Source organism: Orcinus orca, chromosome 2, assembly GCF_937001465.1.
Source record: "Orcinus orca chromosome 2, mOrcOrc1.1, whole genome shotgun sequence".
In the NCBI taxonomy this organism is placed as follows: domain Eukaryota; kingdom Metazoa; phylum Chordata; class Mammalia; order Artiodactyla; family Delphinidae; genus Orcinus; species Orcinus orca.
The window spans coordinates 90,325,115-90,352,601 of NC_064560.1; the positions used below are offsets into that span (position 1 = coordinate 90,325,115).

The window sequence follows — 27,487 nt, forward strand, 5'->3', positions numbered from 1 at the left end:
AGGGAAACAGTGTAACCATGATAAAGAATGAAGTAAATCTTCATACGGCAACCTTAACACATGTCCACAATGTATTGTCTTGTTAAAAAAATTTAAAAGGAGTCTGCAGGGCAGTTAGCACAGGCTGAGGACATTCCAATAGATGTCAGTAGTCATGTATCAATCTGACAGATAGATAATAAAAGGTCTAGAAGGATAATTAAACAATTAAAGATATTTACTCCAGGGGTTCGTGCCCTGGTCCGGGAAGATCCCACATGCCGCGGAGCAGCTGGCCCCGTGAGCCATGGCCGCTGAGCCTGCGCATCCGGAGCCTGTGTTCCGCAACGGGAGAGGCCACAGCAGTGATAGGCCCGCGTACCACAAAAAAAAAAAAAAAAAGATATTTACTCCAAATCCCCGATTGTGAGCGAGTGATAGGGACTTCACTTTGTACACTTCCAAATTATTTGAATGTTTTTACCGAACCTGTTGTTGTTGTTAGGAGGTCATTTAATTCCAGACAACGTTTTCCTTCATCCCTGCACCAATGTCATCAGAAACACCAAGAAATGATTGGGTATAAAAGGACACTACGGACCTTGTGAGTTTAAAAAAAAAAAGAAGAACCAACCCAGATTCAGAGAAATATAGTACTGACCTGTACTACTGTATTACTTGGGAAATGATTCAGCACAATCATCTACTAAAGTCACTTATCAAATACTAATAGTATTTAAATGACTACAAGACAGTTCATTTTCCTTTAGCACTTTTCATATTGTTTCCTCCATTTCTAAGTTCTTTTGACCCCCTGGAATCTTCCCGAGCTGACTTGAATTTCTCTTTCACCAGATACCAATTAAAGTAAAATTTAAGATCTTTACACCAGGATGTGCGGGGGGTGCTGTCTATGAATGATCCTAAAAGGAATCCTTTTTTTTGGAAAGGTCCAGTCTAGGCTGAGGTGGTGGAGTAGGTCTGAGCACACAAAGTCATTGATGATTTCAGGAGAGGGAATTCCCTGGTGGTCCAGTGGGTAGGACTCTGCGCTTCCACAGCAGGGGCTACTCTTCATTGTGGTGCATGGGCTTCTCATTGCAGTGGCTTCTCTTGTTGCAGAGCATGGGCTCTAGGAGCGTGGGCTTCAGTAGTTGTGGGTCGTGGGCTCTAGGGCACAGGCTCAGTAGTTGTGGTACACGGGCTTAGTTGCTCTGCGACATGTAGGATCTTGCCAGACCAGGGATCAAACCCATGTCCCCTGCGTTGGCAGGCAGATTCTTAACCACTGTGCCACCAGGGAAGTCCCTAAAGGCAATTTTTAAGGAATCAGTTCTCTACCAGGAAAGCCAAGAAGAGGACTAAAGTTTCATCTTCCCGTAAAGAACTGGGCTGCTGAGGTTCTCAGGAGGAAGCATCTCTTCCAGTCCACCAGACCCTCTGAGGTCCAAGCCGTTGCACTCACTTCAGGCTCTGGATAAAGTTCCCATCAGGGGATCCTAATTTTTCATGCCTCTCTTCTTTTTGTCACCCTTTTCATACTTCTTAAAGTGGTCAGCTCTCCTTCCAACTTCATCTTACCTTTTCTTTCATTGTTAGCTTTTTTTCTCTTTCATACTTCTGCTGAGAGTTTTTTTTGGAGTATGGGGCATTTGGAAAACTTTAGGAGAAAAATGTTCTGCCTCCTTTCTCGTTGATCTAAAAATGTGATGTTCGCTGTATCCTGGGAACCCTTTTTTTACTGTCCCATTATTATTCTGCCCTGGCATCTTGGAGGTGACTGGAAGGGGTTTCTGGAACTGATATGGTTCCAGAATTCGTAAACTCCCTTTGTGTCCCGAGGTCAGAGGGATCCACACTCTCTGGCCATGGTTGGAACCCTAAAGCTAGAAGTCATATTTGATGCTTTACAACAGAAAGGGACAGAATTTGTTGTCTTCTTTTTTTTTGTTTTGTTTTGTTTTTTTTTTTTTTTTTTGTTGTTGTTGTTTTTTTGTTGTTGTTGTTGTTGTTGTCTTCTTTGAGATCTTTCCCATAACTTCTCATGTTCCTGGTGGACATTTGCTACTGGTGCTTTGAGGTTTGTACTTCCTTTCTTTTTCTTTACTTTCCTTATTTAACTAAAACATTGTCTTGGTTTTCTTCTGCTTCACGGTAGTATTCAAAACATCTATTCTTTTCAGCTGTTCTTCCTTCATGATGAAAGGGGTCAACTATGGATACTGGAAGAAGCCTGCTTCCTGATCCTGTGTCATTTCAAGAATATGCTTGTGATGGGGCGCCCCCCTCAGGGCCTGCCTCCTCCCCAAGGGGTGGTCCATCCCTCCCTGCCTTTCTTCTCCTTTATGAACCCGCCATCAATTCTCCTGCAAAGCTCAGCATCCAACCCCAAGCCATTTGCTCAGGAAGCTCCCTGTGCAGCCTCAGCCACAATGCCTCCCGTGCTTTTCACTGGAACTAAAGCACCACTTCCTGGTTGTGACTTTATGTGAAATATATAACTTCCTGGATTGCATCATTTCCTGGAGGTCAGCATCTCACCGAACCAACAACTTCCCCATTCAAATTTGTCCTTGTCACCTACAGTGTACTTGGAAGTCAATGCCTGATTTCAGTCCCTCGTTCAAAATTTGTTAAGAGTGTGTTAAGTGGGACTTCCCTGGTGGCGCAGTGGTTAAGAATCCGCCTGCCAATACAGGGGACATGGGTTCGAGCCCTGGTCCGGGAAGATCCTACATGCCACGGAGCAACTAAGCCCGTGCGCCACAACTACTGAGCCTGTGCTCTAGATCCCACGAGCCACAACTACTGAGCCCATGTGCCACAACTATTGAAGCCCACAGGCCTATAGCCCGTGCTCCGCAACAAGAGAAGCCACCGCAATGAGAAGCCCGCGCACTGCAACGAAGAGCAGCCCCTGCTCACGGCAACTAGAGAAAGCCCGTGCGCAGCAACGAAGACCCAACTCAGCCAAAAATAAATAAATTAATTTAAAAGAGAGGGTGTTAAGTGTTCTTATCACAAACAAACAAAAGGACATAAGGAAACTTTGAGAGGTGATGTGTATGTCTATTGCTTTGGTTGTGGTAAAGATCTCACAAGTGTGAGCATGTGTCCAAACTCATAAAATTGCACACATTAAATCTGTGTCATTCTTGGTTTATCAGTTAGGCCACAATAGACCTGCTTTAAAATAACTCCAATCTTTTGTAATGCTCTGCAACACCTAGGGATTTTTTTGTATTTTTCAACCAACTCCTATATTTTTTTTAATATCTTTATTGGAGTATAATTGCTTTACAATGTTGTTAGTTTCTGCTGTTTAATAAAGTAAATCAGCTATATGCATACATGTATCTCCATATCCCCTCCATCTTGCGTCTCCCTACCACCCTCCTTATCCCATTCTTTCTCTCATTCTGAGTGTTGTCTTTTCGTATTATTTATGGTTTCCCTTGCTGTGCAAAAGCTTTTACGTTTCATTAGGTCCCGTTTGTTTATTATTGTTTTCATTTCCATTTCTGTAGGAGGTGGGTCAAAAAGGATCTTGCTGTGATTTCTCTCAGATTTTTCATCATTACTGTATAGGAATGCAAGAGATTTCTGTGCATTAATTTTGTAACCTGCTACTTTACCAAATTCATTGATTAGCTCTAGTCGTTTTCTGGTAGCATCGTTAGGATTCTCTATGTATAGTATCATGTCATCTGCAAACAGTGACAGCTTTACTGCTTCTTTTCCGATTTGGATTCCTTTTATTTCTTTTTCTTCTCTAATTGCTGTGGCTAAACTTCCAAAACTATGTTGAATAAGAGTGGTGAGAGTGGGCATCCTTGTCTTGTTCCTGATCTTAGTGGAAATGGTTTCGGTTTTTCACCATTGAGAATGATGTTCGCTGTGGGTTTGTCGTATATGGCCTTTATTATGTTGAGGTAGGTTCCCTCTGTGCCCACTTTCTGGAGAGTTTTTATCATAAATGGGTGTTGAATTTATCAAAAGCTTTTTCTGCATCTATTGAGATGATCACATGGTTTTTATCCTTCAATTTGTTAATATGGTGTATCACATTGAATGATTTGCGTATATTGAAGAATCCTTGCATTCCTGGGATAAACTCCACTTGAGCATAGTGTATGATCCTTTTAGTGTGCTATTGGATTCTGTTTGCTAATATTTTGTTGAGGATTTTTTTTTTTTTTTTTTTGATGGTACATGGGCCTCTCACTGTTGTGGCCTCTCCCGTTGCGGAGCACAGGCTCCAGACGCACAGGCTCAGTGGCCATGGCTCACAGGCCCAGCTGCTCCGCGGCATGTGGGATCTTACCAGACGGGGGCACGAACCCATGTCCCCTGCATCGGCAGGCAGACTCTCGACCACTGCGCCACCAGGGAAGCCCTTGTTGAGGATTTTTGCATCTATGTTCATCAGTGATATTGGCCTGTAGTTTTCTTTCTTTGTGACATCTTTGTCTCCTTTTGGTATCAGGTTGATGGTGGCCTTGTAGAATGAGTTTGGGAGTGTTCCTTCCTCTTCTATATTTTGTAAGGGTTTGAGAAGGATAGGTGTTAGCTCTTCTCTGAATGTTTGCTAGAATTCACCTGTGAAGCCATCTGGTCCTGGGCTGTTGCTTGTTGGAAGATTTTTAAACACAGTTTTAATTTCATTCCTTGTGATTGGTCTGTTCATATTTTTTATTTCTTCCTAGTTCAGCCTTGGAAGGTTATACCTTTCTAAGAATTTGCCCATTTCTTCCAGGTTGTCCATTTTATTGGCATAGAGTTGCTTGTAGTAGTCTCTTAGGATGCTTTGTATTTCTGCAGTGTCCATTGTAACTTCTCCTTTTTCATTTCTAATTTTATTGATTTGAGTCCTCTCCCTCTTTTTCTTAATGAGTCCACCTGATGGTTTATAAATTTTGTTAATCTTCTCAAAGAACCAGCTTTTAGTTTTATTGATCTTTGCTATTGTGTCCTTCTTTTCTTTTTCATTTATTTCTGATCTGATTTTTATGATTTCTTTCCTTTTGCTGACTTTGGGTTTTTTTTTGTTTTTCTTTCTCTAATTGCTTTAGGTGTAAGGTTAAGTTGTTTATTTGAGATGTTTCTTGTTTCTTAAGGTACGCTTGTATAGCTATAAACTTCCCTCCTAGAACTGCTTTTGCTCCATCCCATAGGTTTTGGGTCGTTGTGTTTTCATTGTCATTTGTTTCTAGGTATTTTTTGATTTCCTCTTTGATTTCTTCAGTGATCTCTTGGTTATTTAGTAGTGTATTGTTTAGCCTCCATGTGTTTGTGTTTTTTACAGTTTTTTTTTTTTTTTTGCTGTAATTGAAATCTAGTCTCATAGCATTGTGGCTGGAAAAGATGCTTGAAATGATTTCAATTTTCTTAAATTTACCAAGGCTTGATTTGTGACCCAAGATATGGTCTATCCTGGAGCATGTTCCATGAGCACTTGAGAAGAAAGTGTATTCTGTTGTTTTTTGGAGGAATGTCGTATAAATATCAATTACGTCCATCTTGTTTAATGTATCATTTAAAGCTTGTGTTTCCTTATTTATTTTCATTTTGGATGATCTGTCCATTGGCGAAAGTGGGGTGTTAGAGTCCCCTACTCTTATTGTGTTACTGTTGATTTCCTCTTTATGCCTGTTAGAATTTGCCTTATGTATTGAGGTGCTCCTATGTTGGGTACATAAATATTTACAATTGTTATATCTTCTTCTTGAATGATCCCTTGATCATTATGTAGTGTCCTTCTTTGTCTCTTCTAATATTCTTTATTTTAAAGTCTATTTTGTCTGATATGAGAATTGCTACTCCAGCTTTCTTTTGGTTTCCATTTGCATGGAATATCTTTTTCCATCCCCTCACTTTCAGTCTGTATGTGTCCTTAGGTCTGAAGTGGGTCTCTTGTAGACAGCATATGTATGGGTCTTGTTTTTGTATCCATTCAGCCAGTCTATGTCTTTTGGTTGGAGCATTTAATCCATTTACATTTAAGGTAGTTATTGATATGTATGCTCCTATTCCCATTTTCTTAATTGTTTTGGGTTTGTTATTGTAGGTCTTTTCCTTCTCCTGTGTTTCCTGCCTAGAGAAGTTCCTTTAACATTTGATGTAAATCTCGTTTGGTGGTGCTGAACTCTCTCAGCTTTTGCTTGTCTGTAAAGCTTTTAATTTCTCCGTCAAATCTGAATGAGATCCTTGCTCGGTAGAGTCATCTTGGGTGTAGATTTTTCCCTTTCATCACTTTAAATATGTCCTGCCAGTCCCTTCTGGCTTGCAAAGTTTCTGCTGAACGATCAGCTGTTAACCTTATGGGGATTCCCTTTTATGTTATTTGTTGCTTTTCCCTCGCTGCTTTTAATATCTTTTCTTTGTATTTAAGTTTTGATAGTTTGATTAATATGTGTCTCGGCCTGTTTCTCTTTGGGTTTATCCTGTATGGTACTCTCTATGCTTCCTGGACAGTAGTCTCTGTGCTTCCTGGACTTGATTGACTATTTCCTTTCCCATGTTATGTATGTTTTCGACTATAATTTCTTCAAATATTTTCTCAGACCCTTTTTTTTTCTCTTCTTCTTTAGAACCCCTATAATTTGAATGTTGGTGCGTTTAATGTTGTCCCGGAGTCTCTGAGACTGTCCTCAATTCTTTTCATTCTTTTTTCTTTATTCTGCTCTGCAGTAGTTATTTCCACCATTTTATCTTCCAGCTCACTTATCCGTTCTTCTACCTCAGTTATTCTGCTATTGATTCCTTCTAGAGTATTTTTAATTTCAGTAACTGTGTTGTTCATCACTGTTTGTTTGCTCTTTAGTTCTTCTAGATCCTTGTTAAATGTTTCTTGTATTTTTTCCATTCTGTTTCCGAGATTTTGGGTCATCTTCACTATCACCACTCTGAATTCTTTTTCAGGTAGCTTGCCTATTTCATCTACATTTATTTGGTCTTGTAGGTTTTTACCTTTCTCCTTCATCTGTAACATATTTTTTTGTTGTTTCATTTTTTTCTTTTTTTTGGTAGATGGTGCTATATTCCTTTCTTACTGGTTGTTTGGCCTGAGACGTCCAGCCCTGGAGTTTGCAGGCAATTGGATAGAGCTGGGTCTTGGTGCTGAGATGAGGACCTCCGGGAAGCCTAACTCCTATAAATATTCCCTGGGGTCTGAGGTTCTGTGTTAGTCCAGCGGTTTGGACTTGGAACTCCTACCACAGGAGCTTGGGCCTGACCTCTGGCCTGGGAACCAAGATCTCTCAAGCTTTGTGGCGCAGTAAAAAAAAAAAAAGAAAGAAAGAAAGAAAGAAATGAACAGTACAATAGCAAAGGATAAAAAACAAAATAAAATTAGATATATTAGGAAAAATAAAACTATAAGTGAAACAACTGCAGCAAGGTAAAATAAAACCACAACAGAAAAAAAAAGGGGGGGTGGGGTGGGAACAAGCTAAAAGGAGAGAACAATAACAAAGTATAAAGAATAAAATAAAGTTAGAAAAATAAAAGATTTATTAGGAAAAACAACAATGAATCAACAAGGTAAAACAGAACCCCAATCTAAAAGAGGAAAAAAGAAAAACAAAAGACTTGGCTACGGGAGCGGAGTTTAGGTGGGGGGTGGAACTTAGGCAGGGGCAGGGTTTAGGGTGAGGTAGGACCTAGGCGGGTGGTGGGGTGACGTTTGAATGTGGGGCAGGGCCTCTGCTTAGGACCCGAGCAGAAGGGGAGAGGCAGCATGTAGAAAGGAAGGCGTCTGGAGTGTGGAGTTCTGGAGTTTGGCAGTAGGGCCCTGAGTGAGGGTGCGTGGGTGGAGTTCAGGCCCAGCGCAGTTGGAGGGAGGGGGTCTCCCAGTGTAGAGGTGGGGCCCTGGGAGGGGGTGTAGGGGCGGGGCTTGGGCTCTGTGCAGGAGGAGGGAGGCTCCTAGGGCAAAGGATTAGGCCCGGGAGCGCATGGTGCCTAAGTGGACAGGGAAAGCACTGGCCGCATTGCCTTCCAGTCCTTTGCACCCCTCCCCCATCATCTCCCCCAGGGTCTCCACCTTCTCTGCTGGACCCCTAGCAGGGGTGGGTCCCACTGGGTGTAGGAATTCCTTCCCTCTCCCAGCTGCCCCTCAGGGGTTCCGGTCCCAGAGGTCCGGCCTTTACTTTTGTTCCCCCTTCCTTCCTTCTCACTCCCTCAGGACCCACGCGGCTGGAGGGGGCCTTGGTGGGCAGAGGATCAGGCCCTGGATCTCAGCAGGCTTCGAGGGCCCAAGTGGGCAGGGGAAACATGGCCACACTCCCTTTTGAGCCTCTGCCCTCCATGTGGTTCCCCAATTTCCCCCTTCAGGCGTGGGATCCCTTCCCTTCCCCCAGCCGCCCCTCAGGGGCGCCAGTCCTGTCTCACCTCCACGTCTCTTCCCTCTTCACTCCCCCCATGCCCCATGTCCTACCCAGTCGCTCGGTGTTCCTCCTGTCCCCTTAGGTGTCTGTGGTCCCCCACCGGTGCCTGGTAGGTGCCCTAGTTGTGAGGAGATGGGAATTCTGTGTCCTCCTAGTCCGCCATCTTGACTCTGCCCATTCCAACTCCTATTTTTTGAATTTTGTGTGCACACATGTGCTCAGTGGGCAAAACAAGCGTAATATTTTTGGTGGGCCAAAGGCTGCACCTCTTGGACTCCTGTGAAGGATTTGGGGGATAGTTAATAGATGCCTGTCATACCAAACAGGCATCTGCCATAGGCCTGAGAGTATTTCCTTCACTTCTTAGTCTTGCTATTTGCTGCAAGTGTTCTCTCAGCCTTGATTTCTGTGTAAGTTAGTTAGGCATAATAAATAATCCCGTATTTTATCAGTGTTTTTTTATCACTTAGAATTTTTTTCAATTTTGTAGTTATTGAAAGTACTCTTTTAGAGTTATGTTTTTATCATTCATCTCTCTTTTACACATCAAAAAAAAGAAAAATAAATTGGTTTTGGCATCCCTAAAACTTGTCCACATTTAGAGTCTAGCCCTTGTGAATCACCATGGTTCAGCAATATCACTGTCTGTGTTTTTCTGTATGAGGTTATCCTCTGTGCTCTGTGGGTTGAAGAGGTAGCCCTTCTTAAAAGGACACTTCACTAGTCAGTAGTCTTTGGAATTTTCTTTCTAACCACTGACACTAATTTTGCAAGTACAGGCAATAAAACTACCTCAGGACTGCTGCCTGGCCAATATGATTATGAATCACACCCCAATATTGGAGAATTAAGATGAGATAAATGAGGGTCTTTGAATTGAAGTATAGCATGGAATGTATTTTTCATCATGTGTTGTAGTAATCAGTAACCTATTGTTTCTTCATAATCCTTTGTGATGAAGGTCACCTTATCATTCTATTTTTTAGGTTTGGAAACTCAACCTCAGAAAGGTAAAGTAAGCTACACAAGTAATTGGAGGAAGAGTTTGCACCCAGCTGTGTCCAACCAAGCCATCCCCTCTCCATGCCCCTGCCCATTCCACCCTGCTCCATCTTTGACACTGTAAAGCCTCTTATTTTGCCCTTGGAGGTTAATAGATCTTGGGGCACTCTGTTTCTCTAGGCCACACCAGCTTGGAGGGCAGCAAGTATAACTGCATCATAAATAACATGAATAAAACAATGTTTCTATGACCCAATCTCTACCCACAGAATTGCAGGAATCCCAGAGGCTCTCGAATCTCTCTCAACCAGCTTAGGGAATATCCAGGTGGGTCTCACATGTACTTCCCAATTAGTCCACCAGGCCCTTAACTCAGTAGGTTGCCTTTCTCCCATTTGTCCTTCTGCAGGCCAAAGGTCACTGACCAGAATTTCCACAGGGAGGATCTCTCATCCTCCTCCCATCTGCTCTAAATACCCTCCATGTGTGGTGGGGCTCTTTTTTTGTTCCCTGCTCTCAGAACTGGGTCCCTGTACCAAGTCTGTGGGTTGGGTATCTCTCCTGAGAGAGGCTCTCTGACCTGACCTTTATGGAAAATGATTCTCCCCGCTTCAATCTTCCTGTCTATGGCCTACCCACAACCTCCAACTTTCCAGACATGCTCAGATGCACAGGAATTCACAGCTGTGGCAGCTTAAGGCTAAGCTCTAGGTTGAAGGACCCGAAGACATAAGCCCTGTCTCCCTGTATTAGTTTTCTGTTGCTATGGTAACAAATCACCACAAATGTAGTGGCTTAAAACAGCACACTTATTATCTCACATTTCTGTAGGTCAGAAGTCCAGGCAGGCTTGGTTGAGTTCTCTGCTTATGGTTTTCATAAGGCTGAAATTAAAGTGTCAGGACTGGGCTCTTGTCTGAAGGCTCTGGGGGAGAATCCACTTCCACACTCCTTCAGGTTGCTGATAGAATTCTGTTTTTGTTGTGGTTGTAGGACTGAGGTCCCTGTTTCCTTGCTGTCAGCCGGGGGCTGGTCTTTGCTTCTACATGCTGCCTTATTTCTTCTCATGCTTTCCATGTGCTGCCTCCACCCCTCCAGCAATAATCGGTTGCCCTCTCATGCTTTGACTCTCCAGCTTCCTCTTCTTCCTCATCTCTGATTCCAGCAAGATAAAGTGCTCTACCTTTAAGGGCTCACATGACTGGATCGGCCCCACCCAGGTAATACAGGATATCTCCCTATAATCACCATAAGATCCAAAACTTTGATTATATCTGAAAAGTTGCTTACCATGTAACAAAACATATTCATAGGTTTCAGGGATAATGGCATGGTTATCTTTGGGGGAGCATGGCTTGGTCTACTACACCCCTAATTAGTTTGGAATCTTGCAGAGTGGGTATACTGCACAACCCTGACATTGCAAGCACCTAATAAATTCTGTTTCTCCGAGGATTTGGGGTGGGGGGCCCTTTTGTCTAACAAAGAAGATTAAAGAGAGGGTTAAAATTCCTGAGAATTTAGTTTAAAAAAAGTTCTTTACTCAAATTAATAGGGGAAAAGATACTGCCGCCTTGTGGGAGGTAAATCCCTTAAAGTCAGTGGCTCTGGCTTGGTGGTACTCCTAAAGCTTGGTGTGAGGAAGCCTCTGGGTACTGTGTGCTGTTTCTGGGGTGGACAGAGCAGATGGCCCATCTCCTGTTGTTGATCAGACTGGGCAGAGTGGGTTTGCTTAGGGCCAGGGAGCTGGGGTTAAAGATGCTGGCTTTTCCAAGGCTGGCTTTTAGCCAGTGGCTTGGGAAATCTTGGTTGGGGAGGCTGTGTGAAAACAAATTCACATGCGTTCGGTCAGGTACATTTTGTGCTGGGGACTTACACATTCTGGACCTCCTCGAACCTCACAGAAACCCACCAGTAGGCTGTAGGGGCCCCATTTTACAGATAAGGAAACTCAGGCTCTGAGAGGGTAAATGACACCCTCAAAGTCACTCGGTGAGGCACAGAGGCAGCACTAGAGCCTGCTCTTCTCTCATAGTTCATCCTCTTTCCTCCCTTCTGCAGGCACTCCATGGGGAGGCAAGGAGCCATGGTTTGTCACTGATGTACTGGGTGACTATGGAAGCTTCTCCACTTGTCATTCAAGTCCTAGTCTACCTCTTTCCTGACCACCTCAAATTTTTTTCCCCTCCAAGTACCTACAACATGCATTCATTCATTCTGAACTCAATACACTTAAGTATTTATAACACACTAGGCGCTATGCTGGGTGCTGGAAATGAAGGCAAGCAAGACAGACCATCCGGTCCACCCATCAATGAGCTGACAGCTGCCTTCACTCTTGGAGAAGACAATTATACAAGTAACAACGGTGAAGTGTGATAAGCATTAGGATGGGGATATCGAGGATGCTATGAAATAGCTGGGTGTAGGTTCTAACCTATTCTAGTGATAAGAAGAACCTCTTGGAGGGGATATCAAAGTCAAGTCCTGAAGGATAAGGTGAAATGAGCTAGACCAGGAGAGTGGGCAAGAGGGATGCAAGCAGAGACTTCCCTGGTGGTCCAGTGGGTAAGGCTCCACTGTCCCAAAGCAGGGGGCCTGGGTTTGATCCCTGGTCAGGGAACTAGATCCCTCATTCATGCTGCGACTAAGAAGTCCACGTGCCGTGACTAAAGATGCCGCGCAGCCTAAGTAAATAAATAAGTAAATCAATATTAAAAAAAAAAGTGATGCAAGCAGAAGGGACATGGCATACAAAGGCCAGGAGGCAAGAGTGCCTGGAAAAATAGTTCATGAAATCAGGAGAACAAAGTGAAACCAAGCAGCACCCTGTGGGGCCCCTCCTGGGTACAAATCCTTTCTGTGCTCCCTGTTTCTGGTTTGTAGGAAATAGGTTTCATTCAGCCTCCTGGACCTTCCCTACATTCCAAAGAGCAGATTCAAACAATTACTAATCAGGGAAGTAAGAGAATGTAGAAACAAGGGAGGGTCAGCCAAGAAACAATAGTGTAGCAATGGGGCAGGGTCCCGGTTTCTCCAAAAGGAATATACATAACAATATCTTTGAGTTATTTTGCAGGCCCCCCACCAGGTGGAGGGTAGTAACTTCAGGCTGGGCACAAGATTCCTGGAACACCACCCTGTTACCTCACCACCAACCAATCAGAAGCAAGTCACACATCCTGCAGCCCTCACCTCAAATTTTGCCTATAAAAACTTCTCCCTAAAAACCATCAGGGAGTTTGGGCTTTTTTTTTTTTTTTTTTTTTTTTTTGCGGTACACGGGCCTCTCGCTGTTGTGGCCTCTCCCGTTGCAGAGCACAGGCTCCGGACGCGCACACTCAGCGGCCATGGCTTACGGGCCCAGCCGCTCTGCGGCATGTGGGATCCTCCCGGACCGGGGCACGAACCTGTGTCCCCTGCATCGGCAGGCGGACTCCCAACCACTGCGCCACAAGGGAAGCCCCGATAATTTAATTTTGACATGATTTTTTTTTTTTTTTTTTACGGTACGCGGGCCTCTCATTGTTGCGGCCTCTCCCGTTGTGGAGCACAGGCTCCGGACGCGCAGGCTCAGCGGCCATGGCTCACGGGCCCAGCCGCTCCGCGGCATGTGGGATTTTCCCGGACCGGAGCACGAACCCGTGTCCCCTGCATTGGCAGGCGGACTCTCAACCACTGCGCCACCAGGCAAGCCCCAGTTTGGGCTTTTTGAGTAGAAATCTCCTGGTCTCTTTGCTTGGCCCTACAATAAATCGTTCTCTGCTCCAAACTCTGACGTTTCAGTTTGTTTGGCCTCACTGTGTGTTGGGCACATGAACTTCAGTAACAAAAGCAAAACAAAAAGTATCCACCTGACACATTTTTGGACAACAAACTATTCTCCAACACCAGTTGGGTGTTCAACAATTCAATTCATTCTGAAACTAACTACCCAGAGTTAGCGCAGACCCTACAGCTCAGTCCCACAACACGACCTGCACTTCAGATACCAGTTTTAAGTCTCAGGCCACCCAAACCTCTGACCTACTGGCTATAAATAAGGGGCTCCCTGGACCCCCTCCTTGGGGTTGATAATTTGCTAGATCAGCTCACCAAACTCAGGAAGTCACTTTACTTACACTTACCAGCTGATAATAAAGAAGTACACAGGGAGAGATCAGGAAGGGTCCGGAGCAGAAGAACTTCTCTCTGTGAAATCGGGGTGCACCATCCTCCCAGCATGTGGACGTGCTCACCAACTCCAAACTGCTCTCTCTCGCTTGCTGTTCAAGGGTTTTTATAGATCTCAACCTCCAGCGTTTCCTTACCAACTCCCAGCGGGAAATACTCACGCTTTAATCACCTGGTCCTTCTGGTAACCAGCCCCATCTGGAGGCTATCTAGGGGCCCTGCCCTAAATCACTTCTTTAGCATAAACTTAGGATAGAAAGGGATTCCTTATGAATAACAAAAGACACTCCTATCACTCAGGAAACCCCAAGGATTTCAGGAGCTCTGTGCCAGGGAAAAGCACAGAGACCAAATATTTATTTAATTATATAGCAGTCTATAAGGAGCAGAGTTTCAGGCAGCAAATGGCAAGAGCTGAGGCCTGAGAGATAAGAGGACCAGATCAAGAAAGATTTGTGTATAGATGAGGTTAAACAATTTCTAATTTAGGGCAGTGGGGTGCCCCTAAGGGTTTAAGTAGGGGAGTGATAGGGTGAGATTTGCATGTTATAAAGATGCCTTTTGGAGAACTGATTATAGGGACAAACCTAGAGTCAGAGAGACTAGTAAGGAAGATATTATGGTAATCCTGGTGGAGACAATGAGTGGCTTTGGGAGGCCAACAAGATGGAAAGAAGGGGGTGGGGTCACGAGAGGGTTGAGCTGGCCTGACTTTGATGTTGGATGCCTTGTGATCTCTATCATTCTTCCGGAAATTAATTGTGCTCTCCCTTACAACATTTATTTTTACATTTATTCGTACTTCTTTAATGTTGTTGTTTGACTTTTCATGCATTTGTATCTATGACTCCAACATTCCTTAAAATCTGAGATTATCGCACATACCTAATACAAATGTAATTTTTTCTTTCTTCTTTTTTTTTGATTCTTTGGGCCTCAGTTTCCTTATTGTTAACGTGGAGTTGATAACCCAGGCTTTTCCTGCCCCATAAAGTTATTTTGAAGACCTGGTATTCAATGAGATGATGATGAAATGCTTTAAATAGGATGCAGCTGTAACAGATGATGCTCAGAAAGGGATTACCTATCTGCATTAGATTAGTACTGCCCGGAGTGTATATTGGTCAGGATGCAGTCAGAAAAAGAGAAGAAAAAAGCTGGTGTGGTCTCTCTTGTGTGGTTGATTCTTAAATTATGACGTAAGTTCAATCAGTAATGGCCACATAATACTGACTTCAGCCAGAGAAGCCTGGAAAAATGTTTATTGTGATAATTGAGTTGGATGGTCAATGGTTTCATATACCTACTGGGGTAATCCTAACAGCTCAACTGTACATGTGATTGCTTTGAACCCCATCTCACAAGGTAGGGAAAACCCAGGCCTTCTCCAAGATTTCTGTGAATTCCCTGGACCTATGTTTTTCAGTGTCACCTGACTCTAAACTTCTTTCTTTGTTGTCTTGTGGACACGTCTTTATCTCTATCCCAGAATTGCCCCCAAAGTTGAACACAGCCCGTACTCTTTGCTGCCCACTAGCCCTGCTCCCACAAAGGCAGCTTTGTAATAGACATTTATTGGAGATTTGGAGAATAGGTTACACTGGAGAGAGGACTGGTTTGCAGAATTGCAGTCCAGAGATCTCTCTGTTCTTAAAAATCTTCCCCAATTTTTCACAGAATACGGCATTGGTATCTGACCAGATTGCTTAGTTTTCCTTTTTCATCTCTCCTTTGTTCTTCCTCATCCCCAAATTCTTCTTTCTATTTTGGCCGCACAGTGTGGCATGTGGGATATTAGTTCCCCGACCAGGGATTGAACCCCAGCCCCCTGCAGTGGAAGCGTGGAATCCTAACCATTGGTCCGCCTGGGAATTCCCACCAAATTCTTGTTCAATTCTTAGGCAGAGCTATTGAATATTTAGCTATCTTTGTTGTTTCCTCCCCACCCATGTCCTTAGGGCCTCACCTTCTATCCCCAAGGGGCCTGTCAAGGTATTTTCCTAAACAAAGACACTTCCTTCCCTAAAAAGGAACTCTGGTGCCAGCTGATAAAACAATAGCGTCTTGTATCTGCTACAACAATGACAAGGTTGCCAGATTGTGTTTATTTTTCAGAGGATCTGACATTAGTTGGGTCTTTTGGCAAATGGGAAAAGTAACCTGTCTGCATCCCTGGTAATTTAGGTTTGCACCCCTTATGTCATCCGATTTGATGCTCACAAGTTTGGGAGAAAGGCTGGGTCGTTCTGATTAGCTCATTTTATGATGGGCAAAAACAGGGTTTAGAAATGACAAGTGACTGGATGAATGAGCTTCTAGGCTAGACCTTGAACCCAGATCTCAGCTCATTCAATTCTCTTTCCCTTGAGAGTTTTCATGAAAATTGAAAACATCCCTTGTTTGTTAGTCAAGTAAGCTGTTTTGAGAATGAACTTAGTGCCCCTGTGTAGAAGGTCAAAAGAGACATGGGTTATTTGACAGATGGGTTTTACATAAGTGCTGGAGGAAAAGATACTCTGTCAGCAGATGCTTTTCTGTGCTGAGACTGAAATGTTAGCCTCCTCAAGATAACTATCTTGAGGCTGTTAGGAAAGGCTGAGGCTGAGGAGGAATCCAGCCAGATTAGCCCCTTCTCCCTGGCGTGGATGCTTTTCCCACTTCTCTCCCATCCATACACTATCCTCCTTCAAGGCCCACTTCCCACTCCCAAAATTCTCTGGGAATCCATCCCTGACAGCCACACGTGCATTCAATCTTTCTCTTCTGGGAATCCCGTTGGCAATTACTCTCTGCTTTGCACCATTAGTGCGTTCTCGATCAGTGGCTTCCAAACTTGTTTGATTGCGACCCACAGTGAAAAACACGAATTTTTCCTTGCATCTCTGTACACAGCTCCCCCTCTCCCCCCCACACAGAGCAATACCTGCATGTATAGCGTTGAACAAAGTTTCACGCACAGTTACTCTTATTTCATATGATACACGCTAATATATCTTTTCTATTCTACCAAAAAACGCTGGTTGGAGCGCATTAAATTGACTTCATGACCCACTAAGAATAATCATTCCTCTGATCTCTCTGCAACGCAGTGTGATACTTTATCATACACTGCAGCCTCCACACACACACACACACACACACACACACACACACACACACACACACACACACACACACACACCCTCCCCCACTGCTCCTGAGCTTCGAGGTCAGTTCCCTTCATATCTCACCTGGGTACTCCCAGAAGATCCTCACCAGCCTCTTGCCCTAAGTGTCTCTCTTTTGCATTCTCCCCATTGATTTCTCTCAAATGCAAATTTCATCTGATCAGTCTGATGTATAAAAACCTCCTGGGGCTTTCCATAGTGTGTTCCAGAAAATTGCCTGAGGAAAAGGCCCTTTGCAGACTGTCTGCTCACTAGCTTTCTCCTTCAGCAAGTCCAGGCCCTTTGGGCTCCCCCCGCCCGCCCCCCCCCACCCCCGTCACTCACCTGAGTCAGAGTCAGCTGTTTCCTTCCTCTGTGAATTCGCACACGCTGTCCCCCGACTGGAAGGCCTCTCTCTCTTCTCTGGTGGAAAACTACTTTCACTTTAAGAACTCGGATTACTAGAAAGAAGGAAATCCTGCCATTTGGGACAACGTGGATGGACCTTGAGCACATTGTGCTCGGTGAGATAAGCCAGACGAAGGCAAATATTGTATATCACTTGTACGTGGAATCAAAAAAAGCCAAACTCAGAAACAGAGAGAAGAATGGTGATTACCAGAGAATGGGGGGGACCACGGGTTTGGGGAGATGCTGGTCAAAGGGTACAAACTTGTAACTAGAAGATGGGAAGGTAATGCACTGCCTAGTAATTATAGTCAAAAATACTAGTAATTATAGTCAAAAATATAGTATCGTATACTTGAAAACTGCTAAAAGAGTAGATCTTAAATGTTCTCACCACAAAAAAGAAATGGTAATTATGTGAAGTAATAGAAGTGTTAGCTAACACTATGGTGGTAATCATACTGCAATACACAAATGTATCAAATCAACTCCTTGTGCACCTTAAACTCACACAATCTTATGTGTCAATTATAGCTCAATAAATAAAAAATAAAACTCAGACTACCTATCACCATGAAGTGGTGTTTTGATTGCTCCTACATACTACTTAGGAAACTGTGCACCTCAGATTGGGACTCGAATTCATGCAGCTGGGACTTGAAACCGGCCAAAACCCACAGTCTTCCAACTGAGATCACACACCTGGTTTCAGGACTTAATGAAGGTCAGGTTCTTGACGTCTCATCACAGAAAGAATTCAGTGAGAGACAAAGTGGTAGGTAAGAAGTGGATTTATTTAGAGAGAAACACACTCCACAGACAGAGTGTGGGCCATCTCAGAGGGTGAGAAAGGCACCAGGGTATGGGGTTGTCATTTTTATAGGGGTGGGTAATTTCATAGGCTAATGAGTGGGAGGAGTATTCCAGCTATTTTAGGAAGGGGCGGGGATTTCCAGGAATTGGGCCACCGCCCACTTTTTGATCCTTATGGTCAGCCTTGGAACTGTCATGGCGCCTGTGGGTGTGTCATTTAGCTTGCTGATGTGAGCATATAGTGAGGCTCAAGGTCTAGTGGAAAAAGTTGACTTGTCCGCCATCTTGGACCCATTTGTTTCTAATCAGTTTATGTCATGTCCTTGGGCTATGTCATTCTTTCAAAGGTTGTGCCCTGCCCTCTTGCCGCCTATTTCATTCCCCCCTCAGAGATTTTACTCCCATATTCTTATGGGAAGCAGAAGGGTGATGGTCCGTCTTGTGTAACTACTTCAAGGCTGAGTAGGGGCATCGACCCTGCCTGTCAGGGAGTAAACATCTCTGGATGCCAGATCTAGGGGGCCCCTGGGGCAGGACAGTTCCTTGTTTTAAGTCAGTATGGGCTTGGAATCCTTGCATAGCCATCATCTTGGTGTGGAACTGTTGTAACTGCTTCCATAGACTTTCTATGAATCTCCCTGATGATGAAGCACTTTTTGTAACAGCATCAGAGTACAAAAATATCTATAAATGACAAAAGACTTAAAAGCCATGGTTAAACATCTGATTACAATGTAATCGATAAAGAAACTTGGTTATAATAAGCAGAAATAAGAATGATTACATTTAACATACCAAATAACCCTAGTTAAATATTTCTCTTCTAAGATACCTAGGGGTCCTCTAAAGTACCCCAAAGTTAGCTGGAAATCAAAACAAGCTTAATTAAAATTTGACATTTGGGAAGTTTGTCAAAAAGTTTTAAAACACTTGGTCAAATAAGATCATAGGTCACTGTGAGACAATACTTAACTAAAGTTACAAAAGATCTCAAAAACAAATACAGATCACTTAAAGGCAAAAAACTCATACTATCTGTTATTAAAAGCAGCATTTCAAGAAAACTTTGGAGGGAGAAACCAAATCCAGTCTTGTCGCAGCCCACTCCCAACAAAATCCATTTACCCAACTAAATTTAATCCAATCTTAAAAAATCCTGATCATGTATAACTCTTTTCAGTAGTTTTCATTCTTCACACCTTCTTTTACTAAAAATACATATCTTACTCTTCTTAGAAGTTGTTTTCGGGCTTCCCTGGTGGCTCAGTGTTTGAGAATCCGCCTGCCAACGCAGGGGAAACGGGTTCGAGCCGCGGAGCAGCTCCCACAGGCCGCGGAGCAGCTAAGCCCGTGCGCCACAACTACTGAGCCTGTGCACTAGAGCCCGTGCGCCACAACTACTGAAGCCCACACACCTAGGGCCCGTGCTCGGCAACAAGAGAAGCCACCGTAATGAGAAGCCCGTGCACCGCAATGAAGAGTAGCCCCCGCTCACCGCAACTAGAGAAAGCCCGTGCACAGCAACGAAGACCAAATGCACCCCAAAATAAATAAGTAAATTTTTAAAAGTTTTTTTCACATTGAGTTACCTTTCTTGTTGACAAATTTGTAACATAGAATAAGGTCTTATTTGACCTCTAATAAACTTAGATTTATTAGAAGTATTACGCTTAACATCGATGACTCTTACATGTCTATGTTAATAAAACCAACAAGCTTAAGTCACCTTCAATACCAGACAGCAGTTTAGTACTGAATATTTTCCAGATGACATGAACCTGAAATTCATTCTGGCCAGATTATTTTCTATTTCTGAGTATTTATATAAGCACTTAATTTTTTATATAAGCACTTAATTTTTTTTCTGAGTATTTATATAAGCACTTAATTTTTAATTTATATAAGCACTTAATTTTTTTTATATAAGCACTTAATTTTTTTAATTAATTTTTTTATATAAGCACTTATTTTCTATTTCTGAGTATTTATATAAACACTTAATTTATATAAGCACTTAATTTTTTTTTATACTATTAATTAGAGTTCTTTTACGAATCCATTTTTGGCAATATCATACACCTACAACACACGTATAGGTACATATGAACACACAAACACAGAGGCCTCACAGTTCCCATTTCAAAATTTCAGCCCTGAGTCAGGTACAATATAAAAGCCATCAGTTACAAGGGGTTGGATTCAAATTGGGCTTCTAGCAGATGAAACAAATCAAGGTCACCTACCTAGATGGCTAAACCCTTTTTACTAGCGTTTACAGAAAAGACACTTAAGATTTCTATTTATCCTTGACAAGTAAAGTTCTAAATTACTTTTTCTTTTTTTCTTTGCGGTACGCGGGCCTCTCACTGTTGTGGCCTCTCCCGTTGCGGAGCACAGGCTCCGGACGCGCAGGCTCAGCGGCCATGGCTCACGGGCCCAGCCGCTCCGCGGCATGTGGGATCTTCCCGGACCGGGGCACGAACCTGTGTCCCCTGCATCGGCAGGCGGACTCCCAACCACTGCGCCACCAGGGAAGCCCTCTAAATTACTTTTTAAACATTCGTTTATTTAAAAAGATAGCAGAGATAAGGGTTCCTGAGAAGACCAGATAGGACATTTGTATCTCAAAGGTACAGGCAAGTTCCTCCTAGGATGACTTTGTTTTCCTTACTAGCCTCTTAGGATAAATAGGGAAGGTTTTGGGAGTGGTAAAAGGATTGGTGGGCTTTGTATTATTTTTGGAGCCACACCTCTGATCCCCGAAAGACAACATTTGTGAAACAAAGACAGTTTTGTTTTCTTTTCAAAGAATTGGGTGGTTACCTCAATGATATTGAAGGACTGACAGACCCATTCACCTATGTTGGAAAGTTTTACTTTTCCTCATTTAGCTTAGGGGAGAAGGCCTCTTCCAAAATTCCTATCGGGCTCTGAATATCAGCTATGGTCAGTTTAGGCAGACCAGCGGCCTGCTGTTTTGGTAATCTACTTACAAACATTTCTGAGGCTCTTCCCTAGGTTTAAAAAATTTGTACCTCATATTTAGATACTATATAACGCTTTTTACTTAATAATCACTGGCTGGATATATTTGGCCAAGCCCGGAACCTCGATATTCCATATTCCAGGGTTTACTAAGGCTTTTATTTTAGCTTCAGATTTTATCTGTTCCGTTTTGCTTTTTGTTAGAACCATTTGGTGATGAGGGTGGTTCCCTTGCCCCTCGAGAAACAGAGTGACCCCTACTTCAGTTAATAAATCTCTTCCCATTAAAGGGATGGGACAGTCAGGCACAAACAGGAAGGAATGTAAAAACAGCTGGCCGTCGATCTTGCACAAAAGGAGTTCCAGGAAAGTGTGCCCCTGTCTCTTCCCTGACGACCCCATTATGTATTCCTTATGGCTGCTAAGGGTTCCAGTCCTTTGGGTTAAGACCGAGAAGGTTGCACCAGTGTCTGTAAGAAATTCTATGAAATGGCCCGCGACATCAATGACCACCCAAGAATTAGCTATGCAGATGTATCTCTAGGCAGAGCCGCTTTCGGCCTTGGGTTCCTTTAGTTTTCTGATTTCAAAACCATCAAGGGGTGAGGGGTCCCTGTCGCTCTCTGGCATCTGGGGCATTCCCTCTTCCAATGCCCTGGCTGTTTGTAAAGGGCACATCAATCATAATCTTCCCTCCAGTGCCCCTTTTGTCCACACGGCATACACTGGCCTTGTATGGGTACCCGTGGGCCTTGTGGTCTGCCAGGGCCAGATTGGCCCAGAAAAGCCAGCTTCCCCTTTAGTGGTCTCTGAGTGGACAAAGCCACTGCAATCATTTGGGCCTTTTGCATATTTCTCTTGGGTGCATTCAGCCTTTTGGGCCATATCTCTATTACTGAAAACCAAATAGGCCAATTGGAACAAATCATTCATTGGAGTCTGAGGACCAGCAATTGCTTTCTGAATTTTGTGCCTGATGTCTGGGGCAGACTAGGCTATGAAATGCATAGGCAAAAGGGTCTGTACCTCGGGGGAGTAGGGATCCATGGACCTGTAGGGTGAGTCAGTTAAAATGTCCTCTGTGTCCTTCCTAGCGTTATCCCTCCCGAGCTACATACACCTTAAATTCCTTTTGGGTTTCATTGCCTAGATACAAGGCCATGAAAATCTGAACATAAGGTACTTCACTCCATTTTAAATGTCCTAACTCATATTGTGGCCAAACCTGATTACCGAACCTACTAAGTTTTTTCCTTTAAATTCCTGTTGTCCGTATCTTTCCTAATCCTGGAGTATATGGCCCAGAGGGGTGTTGGTTTGGATTGTTGCAGCCTGACCCATTTCAGACAAGCCTGAGGTGATGTCTTTAACTCCTGAGCTATCCAAAACTCCACTCTTAAGTCAAAATCCACCGTGCAATTTAGTCAAGATTTGTACTTACAATTTTAGATGATATCCCTTCCAAGGTAGTCTCCCAACCAGGTGTTGTGTCCAAAAAGTCGCAAAGAAATGGCACAGAAGACGTCCCCAATTGTGTTGACGATGAGTGGGAGTTGTTCTACCTATAAGTTGGGAATAAAGGGTCAGCACTTGTAAGGGTCAGAGGGAGGGGAGTGAAAGCAATAAAAAGTACACCTTGGTGGTCACACAGGTCTTCTGGGTTTAACAGAAGAAAGAAAGAAATAGAGCAGGAATGAACAAGAATACAAGAATATAGAAGAAAAACCTCAGAGTCAAGGAGAAGAGTATAGAGATGCACAATTCTGTCTTGGACCTGCTGTTGGATGTGCATAAGTATACGGGGTTGACCCACTGGTCAAAAATGAGCAGACGTCGGCAGAACATCTTCCCCCGTATGCCTGGCTCGTGGCATCCTACTGGCCTCTTTAGGACCAAGACCTAACTCTCAACATTTTCTTACCTTACCACTGTCCCTTTGTGGTCACCAGCTGAAACCGTGCACCTCAGTTTGGGACTTGAACCCACACGGCCGGGACTCAAACCCAGCCAAAACCCTGATTGGGACTCAAACCCATGCAGCTGGGACTTGAAACCGGCCAAAACCCACAGTCTTCCAACTGAGATCACATACCTGGTTTCAGGACTTAATGAAGGTCAGGTTCTTGACGTCTCATCGCAGAAAGAATTCAGTGAGAGACAAAGTGGTAGGTAAGAAGTGGATTTATTTAGAGAGAAACACACTCCACAGACAGAGTGTGGGCCATCTCAGAGGGTGAGAAAGGCACCAGGGTATGGGGTTGTCAGTTTTTATAGGCGTGGGTAATTTCATAGGCTAATGAGTGGGAGGAGTATTCCAGTTATTTCAGGAAGGGGTGGGGATTTCCAGGAACTGGGCCACCGCCCACTTTTTTTTTTTTTTTTTTTTTTTTTCTTTTTTGCGTACGCGCGCCTCTCACTGTTGTGGCCTCTCCCATTGTGGAGCACAGGCTCTGGACGCGCAGGCTCAGCGGCCATGGCTCACGGGCCCAGCCTCTCCACGGCATGTGGGATCCTCCCGGACTGGGGCACGAACCCGTGTCCCCTGCATCGGCAGGCGGACTCTCAACCACTGCACCACCAGGGAAGCCCCACCGCCCACTTTTTGATCCTTACGGTCAGTCTTGGAACTGTCATGGCGCCTGTGGATGTGTCATTTAGCTTGCTGCTGTGAGCATATACTGAGGCTCAAGGTCTAGTGGAAAAAGTTGACTTGTCCGCCATCTTGGATCCATTTGTTTCTAATCAGTTTATGTCATGTCCTTGGGCTATGTCATTCTTTCAAAGGTTGTGCCCTGCCCCCTTGCCTCTTGTTTCATTTACTTCACTAAACTAATTACTCATTCACATATCTACATCTCTCAATAAACCCAAGGCCAGCAATTTGTGTATCTCCATCGGTTTTATATCACTGGCACCTAATGTAACGTCACTGTCCAGCAAATGTTAACTGAAAATTAGCAAAAAAACTATGTTCTCCAGTTCCATGTCATTAATTAAATTTCTCCAGTTCTATATTATCTTAATCTCTGGCTATTTTAATGATCCAGGTGTGTGTGTGTGTGTGCGTGCGTGTGTGTGTGTGCGTGTGTGTGCATGCACGCATACATGCATGTTGGTGGGGTGGGATGTGTGTGTATGTGTGCGCGCGTGTGTGTGCGTGTGTGTGCATGCACGCATACATGCATGTTGGTGGGGTGGGAGGTGGGTGAACGGATGGATTTGGTAGACAACAGTTGTTGATCTTGTAGTGCCTGACGTACCTTCTCCCCATCCCAGCCAGAGATATTCACTGCCCGAGGGAAAACTAGGATTCTGATAGCAGGAATATATAAAAAACAATCAATACTCAGCTTCTGAGTTTCCAAACATATTTTCAAAAATTCATGGCTGAGACAATAAAGAGTTTTGACAGCCTAGGGTTTTGATTTGAAGAGGAGAAAGGGCTCAATGCCAGAGGAAGCAGGTCACGGATTCTATGCCACAAACAGTAGATTGGGAAGAGGATGGGTGAAGACCCAGTGCGCCCTGCTCCTCCTTGGGCAAGATTAGGGACTGGGGACACCTGGGGTAGGGTAGGAGGAGGTCAGTGGGTGGCACCAGACCTAGAGGGATCAGGGAAGGCCAAGTCACCATCAAGAGGATCCAGGAAAGGCTGAACCAAAGCCCAGTGAAAATCTGTCGTCACCTTTGCTTGTGCAGGAATTCATGTGAGCCGTGGTGGCAGGGAGCTGGTGGGGGGGGCGGGGAGAGGTCTCCTATCAGGTTCCCTCCCGTCAAGCGTCCAACAGAAGTGACACGTGGCCAGACGCGAGTTGCTCACCCCATCCAACTACCCACGTGGGCAATCTTTTCTGGTCCAGAGGGGCCATGGAGACATGGGAGGAAAAGCCCCAGTTCCCATTCCTGGTGAACTGAGCAGAATAAGCTTGAGGTTTCATCCCAAGGGAAACAGTTAGTAGCCAATCCTATGCTATTACATGTGTTTAAAATCTTTAAAAAAAAAAAACCCAAACCTTCCTCTCTTATTGAAAAAATTTGTTTATTGTAGAAAAATGCAGATATTCAAAAAGGATAGAGTTAACCTGTTATCCCATCACCCTGAGAAAATCACTGTTAGCCCTCTAGGTCCTCCCAGACATTCCTCTCTGCATTGCATGTGAGTTTTAATTATAAATTAGAGTGGAATCTCTTTGAGAACAAGAGCTATATCTTGTTCATCTCTTTTGTCCCAGCACCTAGGATACTAATTGATGTAGAAAAGGCGCTTGATAAATATTTCATAAAATAGTTTTTTGAATGAAAACTGCCTATTTGCCTCCCCGTAGGCAAAGAGAGACAAATAAGCTACTTTCATTATCATTACAAATGACTTCACCAAAGGATGGACAAATGTGTGAATGTCAGGCATCCTGAGGCAGGTGGGGGACAGGTTAGGGTGGGAGACCCCCAAGAGGTGAACAGTTCTTTTAGTGACAAAAAGAACCCAACGGAGTTAAGAACGGCCATTCCTCTGTGAGCTAGTCTGAAGGTCACTTGTTAAGCAGGGTGCAGCCAGCTCTGTCCTAGGTCCCCCGCTGGGGATGGTGCCGGTTTAAGAGAGGTATAAAGCAAGGTGCCTAGGTCTGTTGGCAGGGGGTGACTCATCTCCCAACCCAGCTCTGGATCCGTTCCTGGGAGGTCTCCTCGCACGACCCCTTTCCTCTCCCTCTTCTCCCCATCCCCCTCCTCCCCTCCCCCTCCCCCTACGCTAAGATGAACATCCTGAAGCCCCAGGCACCCCTTCCCCATCCCCTCCCCCCACCCACCACTAAACCACCACCCTCGCCTGGCTCCCTGCTTCACAGCCTCCCCTGATCCCTTCTCTTTGCATCAGCCAGCGGGAGGGGTTCATTCCTGCTTCAGCTGAGGGGCGTCCAGCCTCCCGGGGCAAGGATTCAGGGCTTCCGTGGTCTAGCCGAGACCCTTCTTCCTCTGCCCCGGGCTGTATCCCTGCCTGGGACGCAGCTCCCATTTCTCTCATCGGCGACTTCCTGGAGACTGCGAGGGTCTAGAGCTGGTGAGCACCAGGCCCGGGCTAGGCTGTGACCAACGGGCTGCAGAGGTCTGGCTCAGACCCCTTCTCCTCCTTCCCTGCCTTTTCTTCCCTCCCTTCATGTTCCCCGGCTCTTCCTTCTGCCACCTCCTCAGCTCCCAGCCTCTTCGAATTGCAGACTCACCAGGCCCCTCCCCGCCATTGTCCCTTGGGCAGGGCAGGGAGGGGGGAGCCGCTCAAGGTCACAGAGCAGGTCAGGGGCTGGGCTGGGACAGGAACCCCGATCCAGCCTCTTTCCAGCTATTCAGAACAGAACAGGCAGCCTCAGAGGAAGGTGAGGTGAGCGCCCTCCTCTGGCCGTTCCTTGGAGAGAGCTGACCTGGGGCAGCGAGGGTCCTGCTGCCCCCTTCTGAGCCTCCCTTCTTTTGATACTCGGGGCGTTTCAGATGCTGGCTCTTCTGTGTGCCTGCTATGCCACGAGGCCCTCGTGCCTATGGTTGGGTTATTCATTCTGGGGTGAAGTGGGAGGTGACGGAAGGGGACCCAGCTCCAAAAAAATGGGCTTGATAAGAAGGCCATAACCTGCCACCTGCTGGCTGGATTCAAGCTCCAAGCAAACTTCCTGGTCTTTGAATCTTGCCTTAATCACTGTGACCTTGAAATCCAAGACCTTTGTCTTCAGTGTCGCCATCTCCCTCCTCCCAGCTGAGCCCACCCTTTTTCATTGCCCCCTTGTTTCCTTTCCTCGGTCCTTCAACCCCGTTCACGTCGGCATCCCAATCCCAGGGGGACATGTATAGGTAGGGCTCTGGCAATAAGGGCAATGCTTAACCCAAAAGGACGGTGCTCATGGGGGGATTCCAGGCAATGGGACAGCCAGCTATAAGGGAGGGGCTCTGGGACAGGAGTTTTGTAGAACTCTGCAGACCCGACCCTGTAGATGCTCACCTTCTCTCTCACAGTAAGGCTGATCCACTCGTGTCTGTTACTGAATTAAAATTCTAAGGGAAGATAGTGTGCAGGTTGTTCCCAAATAGAAACACACACGCACAGAGAGTGAGGGGCTTCTGTCAACATCGCCCTCTTCCCTTCCCTGCTCCAAGGGCCTGCATCCCCCCTCCCTGGGCTGGTGGACTGGAGGGGCAGGGGTGGAGGACAGGGATCTGGTAACGCTTCCTGTGGTGAAGGTGAGTGTCTGCTTCTGCCCCAGACAGCCCTGTCACCGCAGCCCTTCCAAGCAGGAAGGCTAAGGGACAGGGCCCTTGTGGTGGAGGTGTCTGCAATATGAAGGCATTTTCCACAGTGAAGAAGCAGCCACGTTCTGCACGGTCCACTGGCAGTCTGGGATGTCTGCCCAGCGCCAGGAGAGGGTTTAAAAATGCCCAAGCTCATCTTGGGCTCTTGGGAGGCTGGCTGAAGGGAATCTGGGAGTCAGCAAATCCCTAACAACTGCCTGTTCCACACGGAACCTGGCAGAGGGTGGAACTCACCCCAGCCTCCAGGGGCTCCACGTCCTGCTGGGTGACACCATATCCATACATGGACCACTGCTTGGAGCCCCTCAA

General features: G+C 45.0%; 1 long non-coding RNA gene across 1 annotated transcript in view; it reads right to left on the reverse strand.

The window, feature by feature from the left end:
* Positions 1–23,169, reverse strand: part of LOC117203822 (uncharacterized) — a 65,448-nt gene extending 42,279 nt beyond the window's left edge. Inside the window, exons 1-3 of the long non-coding RNA XR_004486729.2 lie at positions 22,983–23,169; positions 22,332–22,452; positions 17,030–17,145 (exon numbers count right to left, since the gene is read on the reverse strand). This is a non-coding gene — a long non-coding RNA (uncharacterized LOC117203822). The remainder of the gene's footprint in view (positions 1–17,029; positions 17,146–22,331; positions 22,453–22,982) is intronic.
* Between the last annotated feature and the right edge of the window lie 4,318 nt (positions 23,170–27,487).